Source organism: Thunnus thynnus, chromosome 1 (assembly GCF_963924715.1).
Source record: "Thunnus thynnus chromosome 1, fThuThy2.1, whole genome shotgun sequence".
Lineage (NCBI taxonomy): Eukaryota > Metazoa > Chordata > Actinopteri > Scombriformes > Scombridae > Thunnus > Thunnus thynnus.
Window position 1 is genome coordinate 6,669,400 of NC_089517.1, and position 13,624 is coordinate 6,683,023.

The window sequence follows — 13,624 nt, forward strand, 5'->3', positions numbered from 1 at the left end:
TCTTCTTGGTTACATTTTTCAGCAAAATATAGTTCATTAATGCAATGCAGCTGACTTTCAATGCTTTGAAACCAGAGGAGCGTTTTTCAGAGGTCGGTGTACTCTGTGGATGTGATGATTATCTGTCTGAAACAAGCAGGTTTAAAATCTCTCATACTGAAATGAATTTATACTTGCTGTTTGTGCATCTGCTACACCTTTGAAAGTGGTCAGTAAACATTAAAATTACATGCAATGTGAAGTTAAGGGGCAACTGATGCTGTAACTGTGCAATACCAGTGACTCTTTTTCCCTCAGTGCCGACTGTTCAGATTCTCGACTCCTTTTTTCCCTCCTCAGCAGAACGCCGTTTCTGCTTTTCACGATTTCATTGTTTCTAAAAAATTCCACAGAACAAAACAAGCTTCTCAAATGTTGATTCAAATGAGTTGAATGTTTTATAGCTGAAAATAAGATTTCACAATCATCCTTTATCACATGCTTTAAATTTAGCCTTTGTTTGCATTACAGGAGTTAAATTCCAGTGAAGTATATGTCTAAACAATGACAAAACCCAGTAAATGTTTAATACCTAATTATGTATGTATGTATGCACTGAAAAAAAGAAAGAAATGCAAACTAGATGTAGACAGACTAAAAGAAACTGACACACACCCACACATGTACTGTACTGCACACACAGATACTCCCACTCTCTCTTTCATTCTCACACACACACACACAGAACCACACATACATCTATTCAGGGTGATGAATCATGGCCTTGTGGCAGGAGGCCTTGATTTTGGGACATCATCCAATATCAGGCCTTGGGGAAAAAGAAGAGACGAAACACACTCACATATATATATATATATATATCTACACCCCACCTATCCAACCCCTCCCTCCCTCCCTCCCTCCTCCTTCCTCATCCCTCCTCCTCCCTCTCCCCGTCCATGCTGTCTGAAGCCCTTGTTACAGATACAGCAGATTTAGTTGGGGAGGGGGGGCCAGGCGCCCAGGGACAGCACTCACTGACCCCCCCCCCTCCCTCCTTCCCTCCCTTCCCCTCCTCTCCTTCCGCTCCCCAGCCCCAGCCTACCATCACACAGGGAGTAAATGTATTCATCTCATCCTCTCCGGCCAGAGAGGTCACAGCCTTATCTCGCCCTCTGCTGTAGCGCTGTCAGCTCACCAGCCACAAACCATAACTTCTAACTGCTAGCAAGAGCGCCGTGTGGTCAGAGGCCGGCGAGGAAGACAGGGGAGGCATGTGACAAGGAGAGAAGAGGAACGAAGAGGAAAGCAAAGAGAGAGAGAGGGAGGGAGAAAGAAAAGGGTGTGTCAAGTAAAAAGGATAGAGCGTGCAAAAAGAAGAAAAGAGTGAGGGAAGGCCTAAAAAATCAATTTTAGCTGGCTAGTTACTTTATCACCGAGCCCTTTAAAGAATCTACTATCATTTTCTTGATATTGTGCAGCCTCATTCAGTCTCTTTTAAAGGTGCAATCAGCATTATTTTACTGTCTCTTTGCTCATGGTAACAACTGTATATCAATGACAATTTCCCCAACAGACAATAACTGATTTTATGGCCACCTGGGGGCAGTAGAAACAAGTTGTCAACACATTGATATATCATATTTTAAGTTAAGATGTTGCTTATTTCCTCATCCAGCAGTTACAGAGCAACACTATCATTCATTTGGAGTCGTGTTTCTGTCCATCTGGTTAATGTAAGTCCAATATTCACTCTCTTTTAGCTCTGTTTTTAGTCTCCACCGACTCCCGAGGGAAATATCTGGTTCTTTTCACTGCTAAATGCTCCGCTATGTTCACCAGCTAGTCGTTAACTGTGTCTTTGTGTTTGATGCTGAGCAGGTAGTGTTGACTTAAAGGTTGTTTTTTTTGCTAAAAACATCTGTCTGCTGTGACTGGAAAAGTTGTCATGTGCTTTCTTAACAGCCAACAACACAGGGCTGCACTTTGCACTTGGTTTAGTTTCTCACAAATGCAGAATTGGGATTATATTAACCCTCTAAAGTCATACGTTTCTTAAATTTGATACAAAAAAAATAAGGTTTGTGGAAGGGAACACGCCTTTTATAACTGTAGTTTCCTACAGATGACACTAGATGTTACTGCAGAGCCTACGTTTCAGTGGGAACAAATGGAAGCACCACATTGGCAGATTTTTTTTTTCTTGAATTAAGGAGACTTGAAGCCTGAAAATTAGATAAATTACTTGTTAAGACAGATGAGTTTTGCAGTGAATTTAAAGAGAAATGAGGATTGTGTGAAGCAGAGGAGGGTAGCGAGGGTGGAAGGCAGCGAGGGGGGGTGGTGGTGGTGGTGGTGGTGGTGGTGGGATTACAAGCAGGCGCCCCCACCATGCGTTCCTTCCCTCGACGGAAAGTGTTTTACAATGCAGCCGTCAGATGTAGAGGAAGGCACTTCCACCAGAGTCCAGTTAATTAACCACATCAGTTTCTTAATGTGATCAGTTTTAATTAAAACGGAATTTAATCGGGAGTGGTAACAGGAGGGTAGCGGCAGTGACAGTTGGGGGAGGGGAGGGTGAGAGGTGCGTGGAGGTTACGCCACAGTAGGCAGGTTGCTTAAATGTGTGTATGTGTGTGCATGTTTATGTGTGTGTATGTGTGGCGGGAGCTGCAGCGGCCCAGGTTTCCCTCACTTCAGATTTGTGGGCGTCTAATTAATATGGATGGAGCATTAAGCCTTTTGGACTCTGGTGCCTCTCATTTCATGACTATTAATGATTTTAATGAACTGGGCTAATAAGGCCGTTTTTCTCCGCTGAGCTCTGGAAGGGCTGTCCGACACACGCCAGGGTCAGGAGGACGGGCTCCCCCGGCCTCCACATGGGAAATTAAAACAGCACTCACAAACCCATTAACGCTACATTGTCCGCGCGCTCATCAGACGCTCTCAGAAACTCTGTTTATCATGGAGGAAGACAATGCCAACGGCTGGTAGAGGAGGCAGGTCACATGGTGCTACGTGCAATGGAAATTAACACTGAACCAAACTAAAGCTCTTTTCAGGCATGAATACTTAAAGGACCACTTTGCCGATTTTCTTATCTCTATCTATCCATAATAGGCATATAGTGGGAAGAGTGTTTTTAATGTTCTCTGTGTCTCTGGGGCGCCGCTGCAAAATCTGTTGTTCTTCCGGCACCAGCACCATCATTTGACGTGTACAGTGACATAGTTGGGGGCAAAGAAGAACAACAGCCTGCATCAGTAGTGGTGCCTTTAAGGACGGTCAAATGTGGGTCTCCCAAAACAATCCACCTACCATGTTACGCTAGTGATAGACAAAAACAGACACTAAAATACTACTACATACTTTAAATATGTCAGTATATTTGGAAGAAAACTAGTTTCATGATATGAGGCCGAATATCACACTGTGGGTGGAATCAGACAGTCAGAGGAAGTGACCACCGGACCAGAGCTACGGTACAGCGGCAGCCAGAAGAGAAGCACCTGCAGCTGGACAGGCAGCTGCACCATCAACTGGTGCAGAGAGAACAGAAAACTCTGTGCTGCAACAAACTTTGCGGTGCTTTGGTGAACCTGACAGAATATTATATCAGACTTTAACTCATCATCCTAAACAGTAAAAGAAACAGTATTTGGATGCAGTTTTTCATCCCTTCATCCATGATTGTTTCCCAAAAAGAAGCTGAGATGGAGACAGCAGACTCAGAGGCTTTTGACTGTCCACCAGCTGCTCTGGCAGCATTCAGGCTTGTGTAACGTTACAGCTCTTGGTAAGTTTGCATTGATCAACATAATTTCAATTTCAGTGCATTTCAATTCATTTTTATTTATATAGTGCCAAATCACAACAGAAGTTATCTCAGGGCACCCTAACCCCATAGAGCAGGTCTAGACTGTACTTTTTATTTTAGAGACCCAATATTACCCCATGAGCAAGCACTTGGCGACAGCGGCAAGAAAAAACTTGCCCTTTAACAGCAAGAAACCCAAAGCAGAACTGGGGTCTAGGTTTGGCGGCCATCTGCCTTGACCAGTTGAGTTTAGAGAGAAAAGGGAGAGGGGAGAGAGAGACACAGAGAAGCCCAGCAACAACAATAGAAGATAAAGATAACTTCCAGATACCTTATGGTGGTGCTGGAGGCTAAGGTAATGCCATCCAGAGAAGCTATATCATTAGATAATGTGTTTCTAAGATGTTTAGGGCAAAACTTAATAACTATAGTTTAGTCTGAGTTTAGTCGCAGAAAATTGCAGCTCATCCAGGTCTTTGTGTCCTTAAAGCATGCTTGAAGTTTAGTTAACTTGGCTTCATCTGGCTTCATTGATAAATATAATTGGGTATCATCTGCATAACAATGAAAATTTATGGAGTGTTTCCTATAATATTACCTAAAGGAAGCATATAAAATAGTATATGAATAGTATTGGTCCAAGTACAGAACCTTGTGGAACTCCATGTCTAACTTTTATGCGCACGGAGGATTCATAGTTAACATACAAACTGAAATCGATCTAATAAACAGGACTTAAACCAGCTTAATAAAATGTTCCAGTCTCTGTAATATGATGTGAGGGTCAGTGGTGTCAAATGTGGCACTGAGATCTAACAAGACAAGCACAGAGAGAAGTCCTTTGTCTGATGCAGTTAGGAGATCATTTGTGACTTTCACCAGTGCTGTTTCTGTGCTATGATGCGCTCTAAATCCTGACTGAAAATCCTCAAATAAACTACTGTTATGTAGAAAGTCACACAACTGATTGGCGTCTGCTTTCTCAAGGATCTCAGAGAGAAATGGAAGGTTAGATATAGGTCTATAGTTGGTTAAAACGCCTGAATGAACAGTAGGCTTTTTAAGAGGTTTAATTACAGCAACTTTAAAAGACTATGGTACATACATTAGCCTGTTACTAAAGACAGATTGATCATATCTAGTAAAGAAGTGCTAACTAAGGGTAAGACTTCCTCAAGCAGCCTAGTTGGGATGGAGTCTAAGAGACAAGTTGATGTTTTAGATGAAAAAATCATCGCATTTAGTTCAGAAAGCTCAACTGGAGAAAAACAGTCTAAATATATATCAGGTTTTACAGCTGTTTCTAAGGTTCCTGTGTTTGGGGATAAATTGGTGCCCGCTGATTGCAGGAGATGATGAATTTTGTCTCTAATAGTTAAAGTTATATCATTAAAGAAGCTCATGAAGTCATTACTACTGAGAGCTATAGGAACACATCGATCAATCGAGTTATAACTCTTTGTCAGCCTGGCTAAAGTGCTGAAAAGGAACTTTATTAATGATGAGTAATAGGCAGCTCTGGCATTACAAAGGGCCTTCCTATATGTTTTAAGACTATCATGACTGTGCAAGATTCTTCCAGTTTGGTGGAACATAACTAACTCCAGCGCACCGTTTGTTTTATGATCCTTGCATCGATATATATCCAGACTCGATGGGGAAAAAAAACGTTTTGTAAATGAAAATAAGCCTAAATAAAGAGATATAACTGCTCACTAACTTTTTGTCTTTGCTAAACAGCTGCTCTGCTGGCCATAAACACACCATCAGTGGAGTCATTCAGTCTGATTGGACGGGAACCACGCAATGCATTCTGAGCAGTTTGGGGAATCTGCAGCCTTCTTCTCAGTTTTCTCTAGACATAGGTCACCAATTTAAAAAAAATAATTGCACATTTCTACCACACAGGTGACCTAGTTTTAAGAAACCATCATATTCACAGCGGTGAATTTTCCTTTTAACATTGCTGGTTTCATCTGTTAAAGTGATAGATTTTGTCATTCAGTTATAGGTGTCTGCAATGTGAATGTTTCGAAATGGTTTTATTCAGATATGTTACAGAAGCAGCCTCAATGCTTGTGCGATATTTGACATCAGGAGCTGTGAGTTGAAAGTACAGATATGAAAGAAGAAGATCAGTGATGAAGCCTTAAATAATAACCCTTTTGAGCACAAGGGAAGCTTGCCGCCGCTTCCTACAGTTAAATCCACTTATGAATTCTCTCATCAGTTTCATCATTTATCAGAAAACTGCTGCATATTTCATAAAGTCTGAACAGTCTGATGGTGATCAATTATGAGATGTTGTACATGCTGTATGTTAACCATTTTGCTGGATATATGTGATTTTATCTGTATAGTTGGCATCTTTTTCACTTTTTCCCAACACCACAGAGGAACAACATGTTTATAGAATAATTTGACATTTGAAGAATAATCTCTTAATCAATTTAAAGATCCCCTCCAAACATGTTTTAAGAAATCGTCTACTTGGAGTAATTAATTGTGTCTGATATATCTTTTTTTCACAAAAAAAGTTCAATTACCTTGTTAAAAATCCTTAAAATAACATCTCCTACTTCTCACTAATTGGATAATCTATGGATACACAAAAATGTAGATTTGAAACATGTAACTGTTGGACACAAGATGTCTCCTACTTCACTGTAAAGTCAATTCTCAGTGTTTGTGCACTGGAGGCTTCAAGTTTCCACATTACACTTTTGTGAGTTGCATACTGGACCACGATTGGCTCCAAACTAGTTGTGATGTCACAAATCATGCTCGTAGGTGCACGCCTTTAATTCAGATTTAAGGTGAGCACAGAGAAATTTGCCCTTTTTTTAAGCAGAGGTGGACTTTAACCCTCCTGTTGTCCTCGGGTCAAATTTGACCCGTTTTCAAATGTTTTTATATCTGAAATATGGATTTCTTTCATCTAATTGCCTGAAAATCACATGGATGGTTCCATACCACACACTTTGCAAGTAAAAGTAATGATCACTACTTTCATTGAATTTTGGGTATTTTATTAAAATTTATAACATCTGTGGACTTTTGTCCTCCCGGGTCAGAAATGACCCGAGAGGACAAAAGTTGCACGGTCGACGGGAAGACAACAGGAGGGTTAAAGTTAACATATATTCAATGTTTCGTGGTATTTTAAACAGATTTTATTTTTGTTGTGCAAAAAAGATGATGTCTGTACGTACTTCCTTCCTTTATTTTAATCTGGTTTATTTCTTTTACAAAAATATAACTCGACCCAGTTTAGTTTATGATTGCCGTCATAACTTTAACGACATCTGACCAACATGTAAAACTGCCGTCACATTCACAACATGCAAGTCTGAAAAGAGGCTCAAATTTAACTTTAAATTATCAATCAACGTTGCCAGAACTCTAGACAGAAACACAGTCTGATCCGCTTAATGAATGACGAGACGTTTTACGTGTGCGGGGGAAAAGCAACCTTGATGCATGAGAATTTTTTTTTTTTTTGTGTTCAAGCTTCAGTCAGTAAATCCACTCTAGAGAGCGACTGTCCTGTCCTGCGGGAATGAATGTGTCTCATCTCATTTTAGTTCATTGAATCAACTCGGAAAACAGTGAAATACAATCAAGTAGCTGCAACAGGAAGCGCCACAAAGGCTTTGGGATGAAATAAGAAACAGTTTGTTGTGTGTCCTTTTTCACAGCAGCAAACAGATTTTTTTTTTTTCTCTTTCATGTCTTATAATGACGTGAGAAATTGTGCTTACTTTCATCGCTAACTTCAAGGTCTGGGTTAAAAAGGAAGCAACTGTGGCCTGTTTCTCATGCATGGAAGCTTGTGACCTTTGCTGCCATTTCACACTGAATACTATCCCTCACTGCTGCTCTTCCTGACACTTTCTCCCCCCACTGGGCCTCAGAAATACTCTCCCTCATGCTGATAGACAGGCATTGATTATCGCTTCACTGCAGCAACAAACAAAGCTGTTGAACTTGAGCCCACCAATCACAGCTCAGCCTAAACCGAGCGAAGAGCATACTCATCCTTGACTTCATCCTCTTCCATCTTCCATCCGCTCATTCTCCTCGCCGGCTGGGTCACATCACGGCGGAGTCGCTGGCCTTGTGTGAGGAAATTTACAGCGTGATGTAACCATCTGTTATGTAGCAAACACATGATGCTCGAGCTGCTTCACCTTCTTGAGTGCGCTGCTTTGTATTGTAAATGTGCCATTAGCATTCATGAAGGTATTTACATGCATTCACAAGCCGCGCTGCCGGTATTTATATCGCACGTTGCACGCTGCAAAAGTTATGGCGTTCTTTCAAGTTCTGATGGCTTCCCTTAAAGCAAAAATCGCCCAGAAAATTCTCTCACAATGTGAAAATGATGAGGTCTTGGTGATGTATTTTGCACTATTTCTGTATATATAACTAGCTAAGAGAGGACAATGCCACATCAAATTCATATATTTGTAGCAGTTACAGTTAATCAGCTGTAGAAAAAGTGTTTAAGTCAAAGTATAAATACCACAATTGGTTAATACTTTGTTGAAAGTCATTGAAATGGAAATAAAAATCGTTAAATCTTTCATACCTCAGACAGATCTTTTTAATTTTGAAGGAGGGCTAAATTCACATTATTGTCGTATTGGGCTGTGATACTCTCGTTATAGGAGCTGTCCTTTAAAGTCCTTTAAAGGGTCAGTTCACCCCAATTACAAAAATCGTACATGTACCTCTTGTGAGGCAGAATTCACTGTTGAACTACCGTTTACAGAAGAATTATGCACTATTAAACTGTTAACAGTGAGGTTTGTGGTTTAGCCAGAATAACGGGTACTGTTTCTGGAAAGATGCAGCGCTGTTGAATAAAGGACGGCAATGTCAGTCGATCAGTAAACCACTTTAGTCCACACAGAAATGTCTTGACAACTATTGAATGCCATGAAATTTGGTACAGATATCTTTAATGATTCCCTGACTTTTCCTTTAGCACCACAATCAGGTCAAAATTTTAATTTATTTGATCAACTCCTGCATCTGCACTAAACTAAGCTGGTGAACATGGTCAACATTATACCTGCTCAACATCAGCATCTTCATCATGAGCATGTTAGCATTTAGCTCAAAGGACCGCTGTGCATAAGTGGCCTCACAGAGCTGCTAGCATGGCTGTAGACTCTCAGTCTTGTTATAATTTAACCACAATCTTCCTTTAACATTAAGGAGTCTGGAGAAATTTTTGTCCTTTGTGCCTACAAGTCAAACCCTAAAAATAGCCTAAAAACGTGTTGTATGTTGTTGCACATACTGGTCAACACATTGATACAGCTGAGAAACACATGTATATGAATATAAAATAATAAATAATCCAATAATACAAAACAATTGCAGGAAAAAAGCAAATAATCTATTTTTTACAGGTATTCTATGATGATGTTTTACCTCTTTTTTTGTCTAGTATATGTCTACAAGCCCTTATTCTTTTAATTATCAATTTATTATCAAAATATGTATTAGCCATGGATTAACGGTGTCCCTCATGTGGCCATAAATGAATAGTTTTCATCGATTGTGGAGAGTCAACATGTTTTACGACTGGATTCGGAACAAATGTGAATGTAATCCTGTGCTTTGAGCTTGTTCCGCAGAAGACAGAGACGACTGTATCTCCAAACTCGGCAATTAAAATGTGTCTTTCTCACAGGGTTTTAAATGTCTTCCAGTTTGTTCCCGGCTTTAGGGGAGCAGGGTCAAATGTTTGACAATTAGCATCAAAAACTCAACGCCGCACAATATTAGAACCATCTGACACCGCTGAACTCCGCAGCTCCGCACATCACAGTGAATGAATGAGCATAATAATAGTCATGAAACATTACGGGGAGATAAATGACTCCGGCCTGCTGGCATTTAGCTGGATGCTCCTCTGTATTCTGGAGACGTGCCTTCTCTCCTCAAGGCCTTTAGTGGCTGATATTCGGCTCAGCTCTTGATGGGTGAGGGAGCAGAGCTAATACGGCCACGGTAGCTTTTACAGCCACATCTATTACAGCCACTAACTATCTCATTTGTCCTCCTGACCAAACAACAATGGCGACCGGCTGAGCTGAGGGTTTTTTCGCTGGTCGGGCTACGGTCGAGGCGGACGGCGGTCAAAACGTGTGAAGGGCCCGGCTGTAATGTCTGCTCTTCAAGTCGCTGCAGAAGTATTTCATTCGGTCATTATTGGATCCCTCACTGACATACTCATTATTTTTTGTCACCATTAAAGGCTTATTGCCTCTTTTTTTAATTAAGCAAGTTTCTTAATTAGATGTGCAGCATTCAGGCCTACAAACGGCCTGTCGAGGTAATGAAGTAAAGGCCCAGGTTTATGGTGGGAGAGCGGATAAAGAGAGACAGAGTGTAGGGGGGATGGCGGGGTTCTGCTGTAGAGAGCGATGGTGTTTGTTCGTTTATTGTGTTGCACAGTGATGAATGCGTTTGCAAGGTGAATAGAGCTGAGGAAAAAAAAAAAAAAAAAGAAAAGCTTTGCCACGAGGCAAATAGTTTCTTCATATTAGTCACCATTGACATCCTATTTTAGTGTGACTTGATCTAGTTAGTGCTGCTGCAGTTTGGCTGCCAAACATTAGCCTCATCTCTGCGAGACATCACACGCTGCCTCACAATGAGGACGTGCCCTGAACAGCAACAACCCACCGTCACAAATGGAAGGACACAACCTATCCGTTTTGGCGAGATGTTTTGTGCGCTTGCATCTTTTAGCAGGGTAATTCACGGTGCGCGCGTCAATACATCATAGGCCTCTCTAAATTGAGCTTTGAAACACAAAGGGAAGGGCAAACAAGATGGACATAGAAATCAATCTCCCGCCTGATAACACAGAGTGAACGCACATGCTGCCGCTCTGAGAATTGACAAGGAGTCGGCATACGGCAGTATCTGTCTATCTGCCTGTCATGTCCTCCGAAAACAATCGTGTCTGACACGCGATACACAAGGCACGAGGCACGCTCAGATAAGGCTATTTAGTCCTGACCAAGCTTGAAGAATACCATACATGAATTCCCTCATAGAAATGGAAAGAAGAGAAGGAAGAAAAGACAATCAATGTGAACATTTGAGAGAAATTATGTCACGCTGAAGACAATCAGTGCAAATAAAAAGTGCACCTATTCCCGGAGTGTTTTTGTATTTTTTGCAGCTACAATGCACTTCTTCTTTTTTTTTTTGCAATGCTTGAAAAACCTTCGTAAACTCAAATTAAACCAGGAAAGTTTGAAGCTATAACCCCAAAACATTTGTCTCTGATGGTGAGAGAGAGAGGAGTTGACATGGTGAGAGCACAGTGGCCATGTTTCTGTTGCTGTTGTGCACACTTCATCTCAGCCCTGCCTCTGAGCTACTATTGATCTGATGCACATTAGTTCTGCACTAGGGGACTAAACAAGGCCTACAGAGCTCTGCCACAATCACACAGCAGGCTAAAGATAGGCTTTTGACTGGAGACCTCTGCAGAAAAGACTGTAACTCAGGCACAAACACATGCCTGCATAGAGGAAAACCCAGGCTTTTAAACTCCAGGTCTCCTTATATTATCTTCATACTATCGTCATCACCCCTGTTGACTCGGATAACATGTTACTCACAAGCTACATATTCCACATCTGTAGCTTTACTGTTCAACTGCATTTATCACCAGGCAGGCAACATGAACTTTCTGAAAATCCCCAATTTTTTACCAAACTTACAGCGTCTAAACCACTTTTTCCACTAACCACAATAGTTGATCCGTGGAAAATGTTTTCAATGAATCATTTAGTCTGTAAAATGTTAAAAAAAAAAAAAAAAAGGAAATTGTGTAAAATGCCCACAAAAATGTCCCAGTGTCCAAGGTAACGTCTTAAAATCGTTTATTTTGTCCAAGCAACAGTCCAAAACCCAAAAATATTCAGTTTGCAATTATAGAAAACAGAGAAAAGCAGCAAATTCTTACATTTAAGAGGCTGAAACCAGCAAATGTTAATTGATTGTTGATTCATTTTCTGTTGATCTAACAATCTTTTAGCCAGCACATTTTTTCTGTATTAAAGGATATGGCTGATATATCTTATTCCTCTGTGCCAGAAACCTCAGTTGTTGTCCAAAAACTATTAAAAACATGTCAGTGAGTCACACCGCTGCACTGGGTGACATGTTCCTTCAGCACACAGATTACGGTCTTGTTAGTATGTTTAGAAACGGCTCCAAATACTAATAACAGTGATCACGTTTCAGTCTCTGGAGAGTTGTTCTGTGTAAAGCAGACGCCACTGAGCATGTGCGGGAACGCGGTCCTGTTTATAGAGCTTTACTCGGTTTTGCTACATATTACAACCTCTTGACTTCACACAACATTGTAAATAACTCAAAGAACTAAATGTAAGCTGTTAGCAAATGCCCCACTTATGAAATCTCTACAAATTAATTGAATAAAATGTCATATTCAATAGCAACGATGGACACAACCAAAAAAATACAACCCAGATTTAAAGAAAGTTGATTCTTCCATTACTGCATCGTATCTATTCATGTTGCTCAGCCTTGTTCACGTCACTGTCTCCGAGCCAGCTGAGGTCTGAATGTCATAGGTTATGTTGTGAGCTATTTACTATATGCAGAGACGTTTCAGGCTGGATGCTCCAACTCAGTCTCCGATTTTTGACAATACAGATGCCTTCCATTGCCAGATTCCTTGAGTGTCCCCGGAGAGAGACCTGACAGAGAAAAGCCATAAGACAAGCTTCAAAGGACACACAGAGATTGCCTGCCTCTCCTCCACCACATCATCCTCTCTCTCCTCCCCCCCCCCCTTCCTCATCGCTTCCCCCTTCTCCTGTTCAGCTTCATTCATACATGAGATGGAGGCACGCTACGTAGGAAGAAGGGAATGGGTATACATTTGCAAGCCATTCCCTTGAGGAGCTGTAAGATTGCCTCCATTTGGATGGGCTGTCAGTGGCCAGGGGGCTCTTCTCCCCAGACAGCTTCAGCACCGTGCCCACATCTTTCTGATTTTCCTCACCGGCTCCTGCCCCGGGCCTCGAGGCTCGCTGTGTGCCATCTGTGCCCGGCGGAAACCCTGGAGTGCTCCCTCTTTGGGTAATCTCCCTGCCGGAGTCTCTTTGATCAGAACCGATACACGAGGCGTGGCCACGGGGAGGCCTGCTGCACCGAGCAGCCACCCTGATGAAGCACGAGTGGGTTTAGAGGAAGCAGAGAACAACAACTGAGTCTACATGGAGCTTTTTATTCAACTCATAATGACAATAAAATCCCCACGTCTGTCAGAATTAAAGTGCACATACTAATAAAATGACATTTGAACTTGGTGAGGTGAACCTTTTATTACTCACCGAATGAAAACCTTGTTATGTAAATGCTTCTTCCCATTACTGTCTATTTATAAAATATCTTCATTCCTCAGGCATTTGCACAAGCTTCCAGACAATCTAATGTACCTTAACTCTTGTCAATAAACATCCTGCAAAACAAAAAACTGAAAAAGAGCAAAAGATGCTTCAAAGGTTTGTCAAAACAGTGAAATTTGTCTATTTGTCAATTTGTCATTGTCTTAAAGGGGACATATTCTGCACCTTTCCAGGTCTATATTTATATTACTGGGATCTACTGGAATATCTTTGCATGATTTACAGTTCAAAAAACTCTTAATTATCTTATACTGGTCCTTTATGCAGCCCCTCAGTTCAGCCTCTGTCTGAAACAGGCTGTTTTAGCTCCTGTCTCTTTAAGTTGAGATCAAGCTATTGTGCATTGGGAGTT

General features: G+C 41.2%; 1 long non-coding RNA gene across 1 annotated transcript; it reads right to left on the reverse strand.

The window, feature by feature from the left end:
- Positions 1-11,713: 11,713 nt before the first annotated feature.
- Positions 11,714-12,955, reverse strand: LOC137189169 (uncharacterized). Its single transcript, XR_010929596.1, has 2 exons — positions 12,867-12,955; positions 11,714-12,558 (listed from the first exon to the last, which is right to left on the reverse strand). It is a non-coding gene; the product is annotated as an uncharacterized lncRNA (long non-coding RNA).
- Between the last annotated feature and the right edge of the window lie 669 nt (positions 12,956-13,624).